The 19799-nt window shown below is 41.2% G+C and overlaps 1 protein-coding gene across 1 annotated transcript in view; it reads right to left on the minus strand.

Annotated features, from left to right (window-relative positions):
• Positions 1 to 18168, minus strand: part of ctnna2 (catenin (cadherin-associated protein), alpha 2) — a 276746-nt gene extending 258578 nt beyond the window's left edge. The window contains exon 1 of the mRNA XM_056587211.1: positions 17982 to 18168. The gene's annotated coding sequence lies outside the window, so the exon portion shown is untranslated. The remainder of the gene's footprint in view (positions 1 to 17981) is intronic.
• Positions 18169 to 19799: the final 1631 nt, after the last annotated feature.

The following is a 19799-nucleotide window of genomic DNA, read 5'->3' on the forward strand; positions in this document are numbered from 1 at the left end:
AACCAAATGGAGGTGCAAGTAGTGGATACATACTTTTAGTGCCATGTCATTGGGGCTTAATTTAGTATTACTTTTTAGGACTGATATCTTAAAGCATACAGAAATAGGGCTCAATTCGATTTTGAGAGCTTTCCTTTGTGCAAGATTAGATAAAGGTTTGTTGTCGCACATTTGATGAAAAGATTTTACCAACTATTTCATACAACCAAATTTAGTAAATGTTGTCCTTGGATTCTGAATTAATATGTCTCTATCGCATGCACTTGTGCAATGGACATTAGTGTTGTAAGAGTCTCGCAATTACAAAATTCCACGTATTTACAATTTTCTCTTTGGTACACAAAGTCTAGAGTCTAGGATGATTGTAAGATCGGGCTGAAAGATTTTGGTATTTAATCAAATTGCAATCATTTAGACCAATATGCGATTACGATTTTTCTTTTAAAAGTTCCTTATGTTCTGTATTATTCACCGAACAAGCACTAAATCATTCCATAGTATGACAAACACAGTGGAAGCAGTCTTCATATGAACTGCTCTTTTCTTTAGGCCAGGCCTGTGTTGAGATTAATTGATGAATGAATTGATACAACATCTTTATTTAACTATTGAAAGAAAAATAAATATGGATCTTACTGATCTCCAGTCAGTAACAGTAACAATAAAAAAAATAAAGATTGCAGCCTTTACGATTTGCAAATCATGTTCTATTTTATCGCGATGTCGGTTTGAATTTGATTATTGCTCAGCCCTATTGTACGAGTCACGTATGATGCAAAACGTGCACTCGGTAATACCTGCAGTGCCAGTCCCTCTCGTAGACACAGATCCCCAAACTGAACATTAGTTTTACTCAATGAATGACTTTATAAGCATGTGCCGAAAACTCTTGCATAAGCCCAGTCTATATCCCATGCCAAGAAGGACAACTGGATAAGAGGATGAGCATAAAACTGGAGAGATTTGGGTCAGACGGCCCTCGGTTCAGGCCTGGGAGGGGGATGCTAAACTGGGCGGTGGTACAACATCTCTGCATTATTGATGAAGCCACACAACCCAACCTTCATTTATGTTCTCACAGTGCAAAACTTTGGCTGTGTTGACAAATTCTTTCAACTCTGGAGAAACAAGCAGGACTAGCAGATTTAGAATGATTGTGGATTAACTCTGAAATAGCAATGACAAGAGAATTGTATTATATTCTTCGAATTAAGCATTGATGCCTTGATACCTTTGAAACACAATATATAGCCGCCTTCACATTCAGTTTTCAGCCCTGGTTACGTTGAAATTAAACTTCTACGCTCAACAATACAGTACCTCTCTGAGCAGTCAATATGATCTAAAATGATGTATAATACTGGACAGAAATAAAGTGGTGACCATGTAGCCAACCATCAACAGTTTCAACACGATTAATTAATGAAAACATCTAATCTGTCTTTGTGATACCAGTTGTACTATCAGCATGAATATGAAGACGGTATTCATTTCAGATATTCTGGGTATAGGTAAACTACCTGAGGGGCTTATGTTGAGCTAAATGTTGGAAATGAGAAGTGACATGATTTTTCTATCCGAGAAGTGAATGAGTGGAAACCATAAATGAAGGAACTTGGATGGATTCAATCAGATGAGTATGTCTTCTGCACCTGAATTATTAAGGAGAGACGAGTCGCCGGGGTGTACTGTGTAGTCCAACTTCATTAGAGAAAGCTACCTAATGACATCGAACAAAGAACGCCTGACGGCTTGATTTATGGAGCCCAGCATTTGACGTCATTAAATGCCTCTCTTAAATGGTCTAAAATCACTCCACTGCTTCCCAATGAACTGACAGAGCCCAGCTCCAAGTGACTGTTCACAAAGTCCAAATTAACTGAGATCTCGCCACTAAAAGAGCATAACAATGAAATGGGGGGCGGGGGGCGCACAAGTCTCCTTCCTTACACAGGGGAGGTTTCAACACAGGTGTAGGGGGATCTCCAGTGAGTCAACTTGCCGCTGATGCATCAGAAAGAAAATAACAGTGACAATGGCATCCGTCTCCGACACAGAGGTGAGGAAAAGTATCTCATTTGTAAACCTAAGCAAAAACCACAAGTGATGAGTTGGTCAGCAAGTAGCCATTAATTTGACTGGACCCAATGAATGGACCCTTTCCGCAGAGAGGTCCCAGCAGGGTAAACACTGCTGCAGCATTAATAATGGGTACATAAATGCAGGTTTTTAAAGTGTGCAGAAGGCTAGAAGGCATTTATTGTCCAGAGCCTGTGTTTTTCAAGCTTTCCGTTTAGCCTGTTGTGAGACAAATGGTTTCATAAATAATAATAACCCTCATGAGACAAAACAGGGATTGACGGTTGGTGTGGTTCCTTGTCTTGTTTCTCCCCATGTCCTGTCAAGTTTCCCTCCTGTGTGATTACTGCTCCCTCCCCTAATGTGTTTCAGCTGATCCTCGTTGCGTACCCTGTGATTGGTATTTTAGCCCTTGTCTTTCCTTTGTTCCCCGCCGGATCATTGTAGTTTGTGGTGAGTTGTGTCCTGTGTGTTCCCTGTGTTCCCGGTGTTCCCTGTGTTCTCAGTGTTCCTTGCCTTTTTGCGTTAATAAATTACCCTTTACCTGAACTGTCTGCTACTGGGTCCTACCTGCCTGCCTGCCACCCGCTAACCGTGACAGTTGGATGTATTCTGTAATGTGACTAAATATCACAGTCAAGATATAATCATAGATAGCCATTGCCCTGAGTCTATCAAAGACAGACGTAAACATAGAAAACTGGTTGTTTATGAGTAGCGGCCGTCTTCATAGTGAAAGCTTTGAGTGAAAAAGGGTGTCCTCCGCTACCTCCTGTACAATATACCGCCACCCAGGTGATTGATGTGACATCGGAACACCATTTTGCAAGGATGTCGCAGTGTGGTAATGCCACAAGCTGCCCCGTCAGCAAAGGATCTTACTGTAGGCTTAAATGGATAACACAGCTAATTATGCTGAGCACAATCAATAGGCAAAATCACAAAATAACATTTTACTGTTTATTAAAGAATTAACACCTTTGCTTATACCGCATTCAAGTACAATTCGACAGGCTTTACCCAAAAATATGGTGGCGGTATAATTAGGCTGTATACACAGTTAATTATAACTTATATATACTATTTCCAAAATAAATAAAGCAGCCAGATTGCTATAAAAATAATCTCCAGAATATTGTAATTGCCTTTCACAAATTGTGCTTAGTCAGCTAAAAGAATGATCAAATGATAGTAATGATCACAAATAAAGCAAAACAAAAACTGTATCATGCATTATGCATTATACACTGATTTTCTCTTCTCAGTGTTTTTTTTTTTACACTGAGTTTCTCTTCTCAGTGTTTCTTTTTTTTTACTGAACTAGAGTAGCTTGTTCGGGAAGTCATGCTCCTCTAACCACACTTGGGACCCTGGTGAGAACTATATAAAGATGAGCCATTTCATTAGCTGAGCAATGTTGACTCTGGCCTCAGAGACATGATGTCCTCGTCGTGAAGACTTGTTAAAGGTGCTGTAGCTAAGATCTTAGGGTTGAAAGGAGAGACCAGAGAGCAGAAACTATCAGCCTAGGAGAGCAAGATTAGGAAACTAAGGAACCAAAACATTTCTTGTCTTGTGTTTCTTCACTATTGAAATGTGTGGCCAGATGGATTCTCCCACACCAATCTGATTCCTTGATAGCTCAGGAATGAGTCGGGAGCAGTCTCAAATCAACATAGTCTCATACATAGTCAGCTGGATGCTTTTTTGAAACAGCGCAGTTGACTCACTAATGACGTAAACGTAAGTAATGGCTATTCAAGTTCTAAGAAATCCCACCAAAAAATGATAGCTCTTGAACCTCACCGAGCACCTTTAATCTTGGCCAACCTCATATATTCATGCAAGCCAAAACATTTTCCAATAGAGTATATTTTAGAGAGAGAGAGAGAGAGAGAGAGAGAGAGAGAGAGAGATCCAGATATGCTGGATTAAATTATATTAATAATTTTGGCAAATCCAAAGACCCAAAAGTGCCAGCGGTTTATTAAATCAGTAAACAAACAAATAAACAGAACTACTTAGTGCCTGCCAGGGCAGAGACTGGGTTTACGGCTGGGATTAAAATGAGAGCAGTCAGAGGACGACTGGGTCAGAGGGTGCATCACTGGAATCTAAACAAGGATCATTAAAATAAAACATACTCATAGGGGCATGCATGGGCTCCATAAGAACTGTGTATAATTTGTGGCCCTATGAAATTATATTACAAGCATATTTCAATGTTTTCACCACTGCACCAAACTCCACAAAATATTAAAAGCCTAGCCTCGTTCCAAAGGCGTTCTCAGAACGCCTGGAGCGCGGTGATCCTGTGAGACTGATTGGTGAGAGAAAAGGGGGGACCCCTGAGCATGCTTTGCCGGGGTCAGGGAGAGGCGGGATAGTTGGAGGACTTCCGATAGAGGGATATATGTTTTCTGTCGGAAGCTGGTTGGCGTGCACAACTCTTTTGTTGGTTTTTTTGTTGTTGGTGGTGGTAAACAGACTTGTTCAAATATCTTGTAGCAAACACGTTTCTTATACTCAAGGGGCTAATCTCTACCTGGCCGGGGGGCATTGCTGGCCACAAATAAAAAATGTTGTGAGAACATTTCAACAGGTGCAGCTCAAGATGGAGCCTTCAGGGTCCTAAAGTGCTCAGTGTTGTCCAATTAATTGATGTAGATTCAAACACGATTCAACAGAACTAAATCGGAACCGCCGTCTGTTAATTACCCCTACCTACATGGAAACCTCACCTGTGTTCACCCTGCTTTGGATAGTCATTGGCGTCATGCCAAAGAGATACCAATGATGCTGTGAACTGTGATAATTGAGTGCTCTTATTGCAGAAGACACACATATTCAACCAGAATTACCAATGTTGTGTTTCCCTGCTATGTCTACGTATGGCCCTAAAGGGGAGCAAATGAAAAAATAAAACAAATCTATACCAAACTTCTCTATCAAAGATTCAAACTTCAAAATCTCGAAAGTCGATTTCAACTTCATCAATTAGTTTCTTCATTTTTTTTTTCAATGTCAACATTTTGAGTTTAAAAATAAATGAAAAATGCTGTTCTCCTTCCAAATTGCCCGAATGTTATAGACCCGAAGGGATGAAAACAGCATAAGCCCCTGGTGCAGCCAGAGCTTTAGTTAGTCCATCAAAGACTATGCTCGCTGACTTCCTTTGTCCAGTGCTCATTCACTCACCCATTGATCTATGTGTGTGTGCGTGCATGCGTGCGTGCTTGAATGCGTGCGTGTGTATGGCTGGATAAACAATAGGTCTCCGGCATTATTCATCTGTGTGACCACATGCAACTATGGCAAATACATTTATTGGTTTATTTAAAAATCTATAAAAAATGCCTGACGAAGGAGGTCCTCAAACTTCTATTTATCCATTCACATATGGAATGAATTGTGTCTGAGGTACTTAGATCAGAAGGTATTTCCATCAGAACTGCCCTCTGACACCTATACACATGTTTCAGTCACCTAACTGCATCTGAATTGAGCAACGGCATAGGCAGTATGTTGGTTGGGCAGCGGCCCCCAAATTCCCTGGCCTGGCAGCACTCACTATTTGCTTTGCTTTGTTCGACATTCCTGGACCTTGAATATCAACATGGTGTAGGTGCGTTGATTCAAAGCCAACACAGCACTTTGGCCTTCAAAGAGAAAGCCAAGTGCTTAATTAAGAACCCATAAAACGTCATCAAAAACGTGTCTGCTCTGTTGGTAATATTTCAAAAAACAATGGAATGGGTTGGCGATTGTGTATTGATGAAGAATACTAACACAAGTGTTGTTCTGGACCATCCCAGTCACTGGGAAGAAATGGGATTTCCTTCTCCTAATATAAGGCAATATCCTTTTTCATTCGGGTATTAGGGGTGTAACAATACATGTATTCGTATTGAACCGAATCGGTACGGACTTCACAGTTCGGTGCATGGATTTTTATGGAGAATACACAGTATAAAATTAAATAAAACTGAGGTTTAAATTAATTAATGCAATGCAGAACTAATGTTAGATACGCGAGTTCTTCAGGGACAACTGAATTGCTGCCGAGGCGGTGGCTTATACAGATTGATGTGGAAGTGGAAGAACCAGAGACGTGGGAGAACCCGACACAGTGGTTTGAGATTCATAATATCGTCTGGAAGCGCACACAGATTTTGGCCTTGATAATACATATGATATGATTTAGATATCTAGGTATAATATGATATTATTTAGATATAGAGCTCCAGGACTCCCGCCGGAGCACCCGGAGTGTTTTAAAATATAGAACACGGCCTAAAGCTGTGTGCGCCTCGCCATTGCAATGCATCCACTGCAAACACAAGCGCATGGTACCGTGACCACAAGCTGCTCAGGGCCACACCCCCACCTCCACCATGACCCCCCTCTAAAAAACGGCTATTTAGTCCTGTACGTTGCATCAGGCCTATATTTTTATTTCACATTTTGTTGTTTGAATATACCCATCAGAAAAATGGACTATGGGAAAGTTTATGTTCACCACAGCAAGCCTTGATATTAATACATTTAACTGGTATGTGGTAATACACCATACAGTTGGAAATACACCTTCATCTTTAGTCTGGAGTTACCAAATTTGCCAGTTGGCAAGGGTATGCCTGTTGCACTTAATAGCAATAATACTTTATTTTATCTTTTGTGGGGGAAGGTTGGATTTAAGCGCAGAATGTTTAAATCTAGCCTAAGTGCTAAGTGCTTTGTTATTATGATATGTACTTTGCACTTTCATAAATAAGACATGCTGTTCAGGCTGTTGCAGCTAGCTCAGGGGAGAGAGACGGTATGACACTAGGTGGTACAACCTGAGACATGCTCAATAAAAAAGAATTGCCTTCTGCATTTTTGTTTTTTCTTTTCCCTTCATTGTACCGAACTCGTAACGAACCGTGAAGTCTGAACCGAGGTATGAATCGAGCCATGACCTCACGTTACAGGATCCCATTAATCTCAATATACTGTATTTTACGAGGTCCTGTCTGACAGTGACAAAAAAAGTACCTAAAAAGGTTTCTAGTAAGGATTGAGATATAATGAGTTTTGTTTGGCCATAGACTACTGCAAGGCGGGCTTTCGGGTCACGCCCTTGATGTGCCAAACATGGATTGTTTCTGTTGCTAGGTGCAAAGAATTGCGGGTGACGTCAAGGACGTTACCTCCATAATGTCTACCACAATCAGGTGGAAGAATTAAAACATGAGATATGGTTGAGCAAAGAAAGGAATGAAGGAGTTGACCTTCTACCTCCAACAGACAAGTTGGCCATGTCAGCTTTCCACAGCTCATTACCATCACAGGCCCTCTGTACTGTATCACGTGACGTCGAACACCATTGTCCGGGAACTGATAATAGATAGCCTGTTGTTTAGCAGTAGAAAAACAAATGTAGATGAACCAAGACTGAAATCAAGACATTCATCCCGGGCAGGAAATCAGGGTATCACAGCAGAAAGTATGAGACAATAATAGGAAGAGAAACATCTTAAATAAGAGAAAAAAACATCCTAATAACCCCAGTACCAGGATAATAACATGAGAGGGAGAGTTGTGGGAGTGGGTGTTGGCTGGAACACAGGGGAAGATGTGTGGGTGGTGGCAGTCAGTGTGACAATAACCAACCGTGGGATTTCCACCACCATGACAGATTTCTAAAATCCAGACGTTGTGTCAGGTGACCTGGGCCCATTTGTTATGTAACAGTTTGTAGTTTATTGCCCATTAAACAATATTATTAGATTAGGTTCTGCTAATGTCAGCGCTCTTCTGAAATAATGCTGATGGCACGGCCACTGTTGGAGAGAAATGTGACCAGAGGTAATTAACTTGGCGGCAAACCGCACATGTGGGTGTGTGTTGCCATGTGCGAGTATGCCTTTGTGTATGTGTGTGTGGGGGGGGTTTTGTGGGTATATTATTTGTTTAGAGGCTGGTTTTATTATGTCACAGGAAATGCAGTTGGCTCCCAGGAGCTTTCCCATCCGTCGTTAGGATACAGATGGAACATCCCATGATACTGGGGTGAGAAAGGTAAACACCCTCACTACACCTGTGTCTGTAGACAGAACTCATCTCCTGCTTCTCTCTCCTCTACCCCCCTCTCCCTCTCCCTCCCTCCACACTAAACAACAAAGTCCATTCTGTTGGACAGCAACTGCCATTTCAACATGTTTCTATTCTTCCCTCCTGACCTCTTCGTTGTGACAGGTCGGGGGAGTCAGGGATGCATAATAATTGGTATTTCAAACTGCTGACATCTCTTATGTAAAATACAATAGTCCTTGAAAACAATTGAAGCCTACAGCTCCAACTTCGTCAACTTTGTTTTCGCATAGTAAGCAGAAAATACAAGTCAGCAGTTGACAAAACGTTTTTTCATTTGCAATAAGAAAAACATGAGAATTTGTGTTGGCATTGTGCTTTAATTATTATTATTATCAAACAACCACTTTTAAATGTAGTTAGTCAACAACTGTGACTTATGCTACTTAAAGTGCACCTCCTTGGGCTACCAAGGCTGAACTAACGATATTGCTTTTAAAAAAAAATACAAATACCAAATACATTTATTTACTTTGGTCTCGAAAATGAATAAACCCTGTCAACAAACTGACTTAATTTTCTTAGATGCGGCCTATTAATGCAACCGTTGCCAGGCTCGATAGGGAAAATGCTGGCAGTAACTGAGGGATAAATGTTTTGTAGAGGAGAGTTCAGTAAGAAAGAAACCATTAAATATCTCAAATTCACAAAACAGCCTTCATCACATGTTATGATGAAACAGAGCAAGGTTTATTTCTGTTGATTATTTATTCTGGGTTGCTTCGGTGATACTTTATAGATACATCCCCAAAAAATATGGAGCAAATAGTTTTCTGCTATTCTAAGAGCCATTATCAGTGATATTATCACAGACCACCGGGCAGAAATAGTGATACTCCTATAAACCTTTCTGACAAAACCCAACAACCTCCCGTTTAAAAACTCATGGGTTCAGCACAATGTTTAATTTATATTAGTTTCCCCAACAGTCCAGACGATTACCTTCACAACCAACCTGCCTCTCCACAAATAAATCAAGACTTCATTGCCACACTACATAATATCCTGCTGGATAGAATAACGCTGATGTCAACATTCCACTGTGTTCCATATGTACTTTTATTATGTGAGTTTGCACACATATAAGTGCAAACCCAAAGCCTGTTCTTTCATGCCATTTGTAGAACACCAAGTGCATACACAAGCCCTGTTCAGTAAAAACACACTAACTCCTACGCTTCCTGAAAGCATCTGAGGATGAAGTTTGTGAATTGCATTGGAGAGGATATTTCCATTAAGACAACATGACCAGCAGCATTAACTGTTATCCTGTCCATGGCCTAGGCTGTTGGGGCTAGATGAGTGAGCCATCGTTTTTCTTCATAATGAGAATGCAGAAGCATTTGAATGATTAAAAAATAATAATAATAATTTGCAAAAACTAAATAAATGGGAAAAAGCAAAAGCGCAACAATGATTGTTCATGGAGAATCATTTTGATATACGACAGCTGCAGTTGACACAGTTTGCATTACAAAAGAAAATTATTTGATATTGCCACTGCTATAAAAAGGGGTCGTTGGACAAAGGGGTTATCATCAAACGAGGACATTTATTGAGAGCAAAACATACAATTGCATAAAAAAATACAATCACCCACATTTTCTTTTTTATATATAACTTAAATGATTCCTGCTAGAAGCCAAGCAATGCTGCGCTCCCACTCATTTAACACCAAATCCTCCCAGTGGAATCTTCCGCAATTACAGACCCACAATTTCCTGACATTTACGATTCAACTATTAAAGGTGACATCGACTTAATGTCAGTCTATCGAAGACTCACATCGTCAAAGATTTGAGGTCACCTATTACACATCCATGAGAAATGTCATGTCTAGTGATTCCAATGTTAGTGTAATGAGAGTCAATTCACAGTTAAATGTGAGTTCTACTGACGATCAAAGCTTTTCTGCAAGAGGGCAAATGGGCATAGATTAACTGCATAACTATATCACAAGGTTAATACCAGGATAAACAAACAAGATTAATACCTCCAGCATAATGTTTCAAGAGAGAAAGAGGTTCAATACCATGTGGTACCAATTTAGCTATGCTTTGCATCTATGTATTCCTTTTTTATTTGTATCTTACCAGTATACATAGCAAAAAGTATAACGATGGAGAATTAAAGGTTGGGTATGGAATTTGCTTTTTTGGCCATTTTTGCAAAATTACTTGAAATCCTTATCATAACCCGCTTACAGCCACTGAGTTAGAAGTACTGACATGAAAATTAAACAAGTCAATCATCTGTGGAACGGGCAGGGCTCGAAAAACTCCAGCCAATCATTTGGATTGCCACCTCGTTGCATTGGACAGTAAGTACGTCAATCAAACGGTCGTACTGCACTCCCCCTCCCCCGCGCCCCGCGCGCGACCCCTTCGTGACCCAGAGCTCGTGACCCAGAGCAAGCTCCTGTTTGTTGTTATCCTGCGGTAGCTACTGGAACTAGTTAATCCACATTTGGAACTAGCAGTAGAAGACAATTTCCATGGCAGACAAGACGCCACCATCCCCACCACCACCACCACCACCAGCAAAGAGAAGGAAAACTCTTTTTCAGAGAGTAATTGATAATAAAAACGCTGAAAGAGAAAAACTGAAATCAAGAATAATCCTAGGCGCTGCTTTCGAACGTTGGCGGCCACTGAAGGACGAGAAGGGTCTAAAAACCGATGCTTGTGTGGCGGTTGACCTAGTTTCAAAGTTTATACCGTTTATACTCGGTAATACCGGTGTTGAGACGAGTGTATTTACTCGTTGTGAAAATGTCCACACCGCAGCAACCCTAGTGAAAACCAGGACTTCCAATACAATTATATGAAACAAACATACATTTTCTAAAAATAGTAATGATTTATGTGACCGTTTAATGTTTATAACATCTGGTGCAACCATAGCCGCGAGAACGTATTCTCAGCAGGGGGTGCTGGAAAAAAAAAACTCAGCCTGCACTAGACTCGCAACTCGTTACATTGATAAAAAAGATATATAGCAGCGCAGCTCAATTACACCAGTGCATGCGCGCACAGTTGAAAATCGATCGTTGTGTTCACTTCCTTCACACCATGGTTCACATCCAGCTGCTCACAGAACAAGTTTAGCGCACCACCGCTACCCTCACACTTTTTCATATAACCTTTTTTCAGCACTAGGTCATATGAGCATTAAATAAATGCTGCGTCTCAAAATGCCTTGGACAGCAGCGAGGATGACTCGCTTTGCCACGGGCCGAAACAGTTCGGAGCGACCACAGCCAGAGCGAACACAGCGGGGCAGAGGAGTGTCAGGAATAGTCTTTGGTGTACACATCAGTACGGCCTATTTTCACTACTGTTTAGTGGCAATGCAGTGTTTTATTCTATGCCTTTTTATTTTCGTATATATTATTTCAATGAATACAATTTATTTATTCATAAAAACAAGATCTGGTCTTCAAATCTTTTTTCCAAATATAGGTCGTCTTACAATGGGGTTTGTGTTTATATTCGGACCAATACGGTACAGCGGGCGCTCACATCATGACGTTAAGCATTTCCTGGTGCATAATGTGACGCTTCAGAACCTAAAATCCCGTTTCTCCCCGTTGACACGACAACACATAACCGGCGTTTTCAGAAATCTCCACTTTGGCCGGAGTTTTTAGAAATGATCGTTTTCTGTGATAAGACAGGGCCTCGGACAGGGGGTGTTGCAGCACCCCCAAAACCCCTACTTCCCGTGGTACTGGGTGCAACTTACAGCTGAATGTAGTGCCATGTTGTTAAACGAAAACCTACGCTAGCCTGGCTCGCTCTCGCGCATCTCTGTTCGCGCTCGTGCATGATTGCGCGTCCAGGTACTTGGAATGGGTGGAGTCAGAGTCAGCGTTGAAGGAGAGGGGGTAGGACCATTTGAGTTGTGTATTTTCAAAATCTGCTGGCGTTTCGCAAATCGCATACCCAACCTTTAACTAAGGCTGCAACTTCCGTCCTTATTTAACTGACTATCTTGCAAGATGGGAATTAAGATCTGGTAGAGCCAGAAAACATGAAGAAAACGGCAAGAAAGAGAACGGGAATTAGGGATTATTATTACATCATTATTATGGGTTTGCAAGTAATAAAATGTAATGTAACGTCTGAGCTAAGGCCAACTAAGGTCAATCTGAAAAGGGCATTAGCACACGATATGGATATAGGATCAATATAGGTATATTGCTGAGTTGTATTTATATATATTATTTTTTTATTATTATTTATATATATATTTAGTCATAGTGCTTCTGCCAAAGCATTAAAGCCATCTCGGTTTTGAGTAAACAGATTTCATATAACTCAAAATGGGGCAGTAAATACCTCTTGCGGAAATGTTGACACTTTTCCGACAAACATGCACATTTGTTAGGAAGGAGAAGCGTTAAAACTTTGAGAAGAAACTCTGAAAGTATGCTTGCTGTGCATATACGAGGCATCGGGGCTTTTCCTCCAGATGACACTCTACCTCTGACTTCTAGAATCCTTGTCATTTGTCATTATGGAGAGTTTATGTGCTGACAATGCAATGGCCCAGATTCAGAGCTCGGATCTATATTTGAGAGAAGGAAAAACTCATGGGCACATAGCAAGAGGGAGAGAGTCTTGTGAAGCAGCCAAGGCCTGACGTGTCACATCACCGCTCTCTAGAGAGACACATTGACAATTGTCCCCAACTGAGGGCTCTCATTTCATTCTTCAAGACAGTGTCATCAGATCAATGGGATCTGACATTGAAACATACTCCAGGCCACAGCCATATCCATCAACATCCTGACACATATCGCTGGTCTGGCTCTAAGGGGTCTGAACAGCGTTCGTTCAGACAGGGAAATGCTCTTGAGATTGTCATAGCAAATCATCATCACTATGTCTCGCCTCATAAAAACTAAGTCACAGTATGTCACTTGTTGTAACCGAAGAAAGAATGAAATGAGACCACATGGATTGAATTAAAGACAGGACATCCTTATCTTGTTTCTGATTGGTTCAAATTAGAACCAGGTGGCCAGTGAAACAGTGATGGTGGCTCCCCTGTGGTTTAATGGTATGTTTAGTTATTCTCCCTGAACAATGTCCCAAAGAATGCCTGCTCTCCAACACCAGGTCCCGCATCATAAATGTGTCAGCCCAATCGATGGGGAGTTACCGTCTACAGCTGGCTGGCCAAGCTAACGGCTAACATGTAGTCCACAGCAAGCAGCATTGCATTTCCACAAGTCAAGCAATTCTTAATGTTACGCTTTCAGGGGCTGTTAAAGACAAAATACCTAACCCAATTCCCATGACATAGAATTATATAAATCAAATAAATAACAGTAACATCATTACCAATTACTCAAATTAGAATAAGTTGTGTAGATTGTATCTCTAACCTATTTATTTATAAACTGAAAAATTTAGATTCCCTTTCTGGCGTGATTGAGGTTGCCCTAATAAGCCTGTGGCAACGGACAGTGATTTCATCGACAGGATTTATAACGAGTGTCATGTATTGCATAATTTCTTCGAAGAGATTGCAGAAAACTCCAAGAGATGGTCAGATAGGTAAATAAAAGGCATAGACCCCAACCTAGAAACTGTATTCAGAGGCAAGATGTCTCTACCATTAGTGCATATAGTGGACATTAATCATGGAGGACAGAAAGGGCCACCATCTACCATAAAAAGTTAACCCCAAACAGCCACAAAGACAGAGAGAGAGACGACACAATTGGTGGGGGAGGGGGTGTTGGGGCATGACTTGAAGCATTTTCACTGCTCCCAGAGGGAGACAATATTCCAGGTTACAGGAGAGAAGAGAGAGAGAGAGGCAGAACAATAGACCAGCGAGGGATAAAGAGACTATCACCCTTGAACAACATTATCCTACATGATTTATTGGGGATAAAATCTGAACCACAACAAGGAGTCTTTGGCACGTAGAGGAGGAAACAGGAAGCAGCAGGATGGAGATAAAGTTTCTCTCATAATTAGCATAAATTCCTCAGAGAGAACCAAGGAAACAAGGGTCTGTGCGAGACAATGACCCCGGATGCAAGTTATGGACACATCACTGGAACACAGCCTTGTCAGTACCAGATCCCTCACCAACAAGCCTGACAATTAACACATTTCACATCCCAGAAAACTGCCCTTCGAGTTGTTCCAAAGAAATGTGATAAAGCTTTACAGCCAATCTCACCCTCTCCTTTTTCTCTCGGAGAACAGGCTTGTTTTCTCCTGGCATCTGGGTAATATAAAGATATTGTTCGTAATAAAAAACAAATAAACGCAGGATTAACTTTTTAACAGCTAAAATTGAGCACACTTTAATAAGGTCAAATTAAAACAATGGGATATCCGAAACTAGCTTGTTAACGACAACAACTGGTACATCTACTTAGTTTGCAAAGTTGGCTGATTTAAAGACTTCTGTTGACAAATTGCCCCAAATCTAATTAGAGCACTCTGTAATAGCCTAGGAAAAAAAGGAGCCTAGGAACAAGAAGCTAGTATATCAAAAGGATCGGGTCTTAAATAATCTAGATAAAAGCATCTGCTAAATGAATAAATATTAAATGTATGATAAATAACTACTTGTTCATCCACAAAGAAAAAATAAAACAGCTCATGTAGCTCATGCCACAGAGACAACTTAAAGGCGATGACAGAACAGGGAAAATTAGAACTTTTATTACTTTACCTGTCAATGCTATATTTCAACAGGGAAAGCAATTATATTATTGCTCGTGTGAAATAGCTTGTGTGAAGACGTACCAATGTAAACACAAACCTAATTTTAGGTCTTTCCCAAGCACAAGAATCCTCAGGCAGTAATTCATATTAGACTTGTTCAAGCACACTGGCTTAATAAATACAGTAACTATGCTTAATTGTGAAAGTGAACGTTCTACTATACAAAGTAGTTCCAACAGATGAGAATTGAATTGCAGTTAGTGACCGCTGCTGTGGTAATCAAAGTGTTAAACAGAGGAATGTAAACTCTGAGAGCGGTGGCACGCTGTGTGGGTGTGGACTCAACAGATGTAACCAAACAGCTGAGGGGGATGACCTCATTCATGTGCACTGTGCGCAACACCCCCTTAGCAGTACACTTAGCAACAGTGCTAAGTCATCCAGATGGGCCCACATGGAGGATAGCGTCATACTCTGAACCTTAGTAAACAAGCCCACTCCCTGCAACATGACAAAGAGATACATAATGTATTGTTATTGTGAGTGAAAGTCATGCAAGAGGCCACAATTTGAAGGCTTTAAGATATCAAGGTGTGATAGCCTTATTAATTTGGTAACATTGGGTTTTTCACGAAAATCCCATGCAGGTTGTAGCACCATTTGGTGCGGATAGGGGCATGGGTGGGGGGGTTGGGGGTACCATGGTTACCCAGGGGCCCAGCACATTATGAGGAGGCCGGGTGCAGATCCGCGTGTGTAGCTTCCTCTCCCAGGAGACAGGGAATACAATGCAGGCAAGGCTGTCATTGATTGCCTAGCCGGGCCCATAAATTATAGTCATGCCTAATCCTGGTGACAGAATAAAGGACCTTAACCACAGAAAGCACAACAGTGGCTGCGTCTGACTGGCCAACTGTTCGTCACAAAATCTTCACTGAGGTGATTTAGTAACAGCAAAATATAACAATATCTAATGGGCCTGACAGGACATTCCAACAAATGTATGTAGTTAGGTATAGGCATCACAACCGTAATGCCTGCAAGTGGTGCATTTAAAAGACCAGACCTATCTGTAGTTTCACAACACAACACATACTTTAATTAAATTATATACGGTGGAAAAACCAAACATGAGAGCAATAGTATACCCTAGCTATATGGGATATTACAATCCTGGCTACAGAATGCAAGAGACTCCAGAACTGTAATGTTCATCCCCCTTTGCACTTAATGGTGATATTGTTTATCTTAAAATGTGTTCTGCATATTAGCCAAACTTCCCTCAATACTAGACACTGGGATGATCTTGTTAGCATCCTCTGCAGTTTTAATTAACAGATCATTAAACCAAGATTTGCAACCGCAAAGCACTTCAATAGATTCCACTCTACTGTCTACCTGGCCTAAATCACAGTAATGCCTTAGCAGGCCTGCGTAAACAGGTTTGGCAGAAACAGTTAACATTAAGATTATATTCCACTCAGTAAAAAACAACAACTAGGAAACAAGATGCATTCTGGGACAGAGAACAGGGAGTATGCATGCAGGTTCCGAAGGTAGGGCTGCAAGTGGCTCTACAGTTAAGCAGCCTGCAACCACTCAGCTACCTCTTTTATCGCTTATCCCTGTCTTTTTTCTCTGCAAGTCTAGAGCAAAAAATGGCAAGTAAATAAAAGCAAAAGTACAATACAGTCTACTGGCAAAATTGTTTTCAATGACGCTCCACGTAATTTTTGGTAACTTTCATCTACTAGTACCGGTGTACCACCGTGTATGCCGTACAGTAAAGGAATCCCCTGCGCAGGTCATGAATGCCCCTCGTAGGCTCTATAAACAGCCACAATGTGACCCTATAGGCCAGCGCTGCATACCCAAATGCATCTCCGATTACGGGGATTGCGTACTGTAACGCACTGGACCTTAACGTGACCAGCTCGTTCTCTCTGTATCGCTAGCCACCTACAATACAGTTTGTCTGGTACATTGGGGATATAAGTGATGAGCCTTTTCTGATGCTGTTTGAAGTGTAAAGTCAATTGGGGACTTTGAAGGCTGTTTCATACTTCCATTACTTACGTCGAAACTAACCAAAACGGATCATTAAAGTGTCTTCTTAAGCTTAAGAATTTGTTTCGTTCTGTTCACTCTCGCGGTTTCTTTTGTGCATCATAACGTTACGGGTCGACTGACATGACGACATAATAGGACATGACATGCACATAGCACGTCACCTTTAATCTGGAAAGAGTCGTATTTTAACATTTTCATTTTACTCTTTGAACATCAAAAATGACTTTCAATAGTTGTCCTCTCATAAGCTGCGCTGGACTCGCAAGCAGCGTCTCTCTCTCTCTCTCTCTGTTTCTCTCTCCCTCTCTTTCTCTCTAACTGCAAACACAGCAACATAACGCACACTAATGCCGTGACGACGTTTACATGTTGCTTTACAACAATGACACAATTAAATGCAAAATAGCAAGACAAAGAACAACACCGAGTACTCTAAACCTACGACGACAAGAGAAGAGCAGCGTAAACGCATCTTAAGGGAATGTCATTAACGAAAACGACCCTTCAAATAAACACTTTCAACACTCTCAGCGCAGCTGTATCACTGACAGTGCTGGCGTTTAAAAACGGAGAGAGGGGCATGTAACGTTATCAGAAGGGTTCCCGGTGTCCGCGAGTGTATTATCAGCCTGCTACACTAGCATAGCATGCTACCGCGGCTCAGCCGGCGGCTCCACGCCACTCGGTCCGCTATGGCGTTCAGCACCCGGCCGGCTGGATAGCATCGCTCGGCGCACTGTCAGTAGTAGCGGAGGGTCCTGTGGAGCTATGTTCTTAGGACAGATTCCCTAACGCGTCACACCCACTACAAATAGGGATTCTTCTTTTGTATGCACGCATATGTGTAAGAAAGTGTTTAATACAAACCTATAGTAAAACTATCCTGCATGATATATACACCCAGACCTCGCCTTAGCCGATATTAGCAAAACACATCATGAAGCTAGGCGGCTAGCAAGAACCAGCCCGTTGACGGTCGGAGCGTCTGCCTGCGATGCTTACCCGGTGCAACTAACACTTCCTGTGGGTCCGACGGAACGTTCAACGGCGATATTCCCCAAATAGTACGTGTTGAGTGTCCTCAAATATCGTTTGCTAGCTCAAATCCAAGCGCTTTCCTCAAGCTTGTGGTGCTGAATTTGATGCACGCGCGACTGTCGGTGTCAGGAAATGCCTTCCCCCTTTTCTGCCAATCCCTGCAAAATAATGACCCCTCCCAGGGCTCAGCCAGCCCACCGCCACACAGGCAGGTGCACGTTGGGCGCAACTGGACTTCAGCTCCTCTGATATTGAAAATCAAATAGGTAGTTCGTTTGAGTTTCGTCAGATAAAAATAATGATTTCGTTATAATCTTCGAAAAACGAGCGCCTCGCGTCTCGGATGCACGTTGGCGGTGTTAATAAAATGGAGGCTTTAGGGGTGTCAAACTTTTCTTATTAGAAATGAGAAAATATTTGATCCTTTTCCATGCAACCCCACGCTAGTTACATGAATAATCTCAATTTTACTTTCTCAACCACAACGTTTATAAAAAAAAAAAAACGGGCTTTGTCTGTGTCGCCTGCATCTGCAGATATGCAACGAAGCCCTTACTAAACAAAACAAACATGCTCAATACATTACAATTCCTTGTGTTACCTCAGCGTAAACATTTGAAACAACCTTCAATCAACTCTTGGAGGGTCGACTCGTCTCCATCCTCCGTCGTCCTATGCTGCCGGTTTCGATCACATAGGCTTCCCCTCCCTCTATAGGTCTCGACTTTGCTGTAAGGTGGGGGTCTTTCATACCGTGAGATGATATTAAAGAAGACACAAACATAAAATAGACAAATATGAAACAAGATTATTTAAATAATACCTCCAAGGCTATTTAGATTAAGTTCACCATCTAACTCGCACCTTAATCTAAGAAAAGTTTAAGGGGTGGGACATTTCAACTGCACCAATTTATTTTATGTCCTTATTTTATCTTAAGTGTCCATGTGAAGAATTTAGCTGATGGCGTTAACATTCTTAAGACCCAAACGGCAAGAGAATTAAGATCTAACCAAGATAAGGAGAAATAGTGCTATAATTCGGTTAAATACCATCTCAGCACATCACAGCAAATATATAGGATAAAAATACAATAAAGTCACTCTGAACTTAAAAATTATATTGTCGGCAGTGCCTACCTGATGACCCCAAAGGTTGTGATTTTGCCCATGGCGTTCTTGGAAAATAAATGAATAGCTTGGCTAATAAATCAGACTGACCTGTACCTAAATCTTAACAAAACCAAAAGCTTAATTTACACGTAATTATTCAGAGGGCGATAATATAGGCCATAAGTAATACTACAGAATTACTGCATGCACATTACGCCAATAGTCATTGCACAATTGATATGACATGCATGCGGTTGGAAATCAGTGATTGAGCATTAGCGATAGGTAAAACGAATTATATGAAACTTATTAGGTTAATGAGAGATTACATAACATTGCTCAGAGACGTAAAAGAGTGTACTAGATTCGGTATTAAAGGTTTGTGTATATTTCCCTCCCATAATTGGTTCAGCCAGTGCTGTAGTGACACGATTTATTTGACTTCTTGGTTTTTGAATACATTTAACGCATAGGACTGAACAGTGCTCAATAGAGGGGGCATCAGTCTTCACAGAGTTATTCTTTTTGACAGTTTCTATTGTTATTTACTAAAAGGACTACAGCTACTACCAAAATGACGAAATCAAACGAAAAAGCTACGGACTGGAAGTGAACAAACCTGAAGAATGAAGAATGAAACTACACGTCACACTACATTGCGTCTACACAA

This window comes from Gadus chalcogrammus, chromosome 3 (assembly GCF_026213295.1).
Source record: "Gadus chalcogrammus isolate NIFS_2021 chromosome 3, NIFS_Gcha_1.0, whole genome shotgun sequence".
NCBI classification, from domain to species: Eukaryota; Metazoa; Chordata; class Actinopteri; order Gadiformes; family Gadidae; genus Gadus; species Gadus chalcogrammus.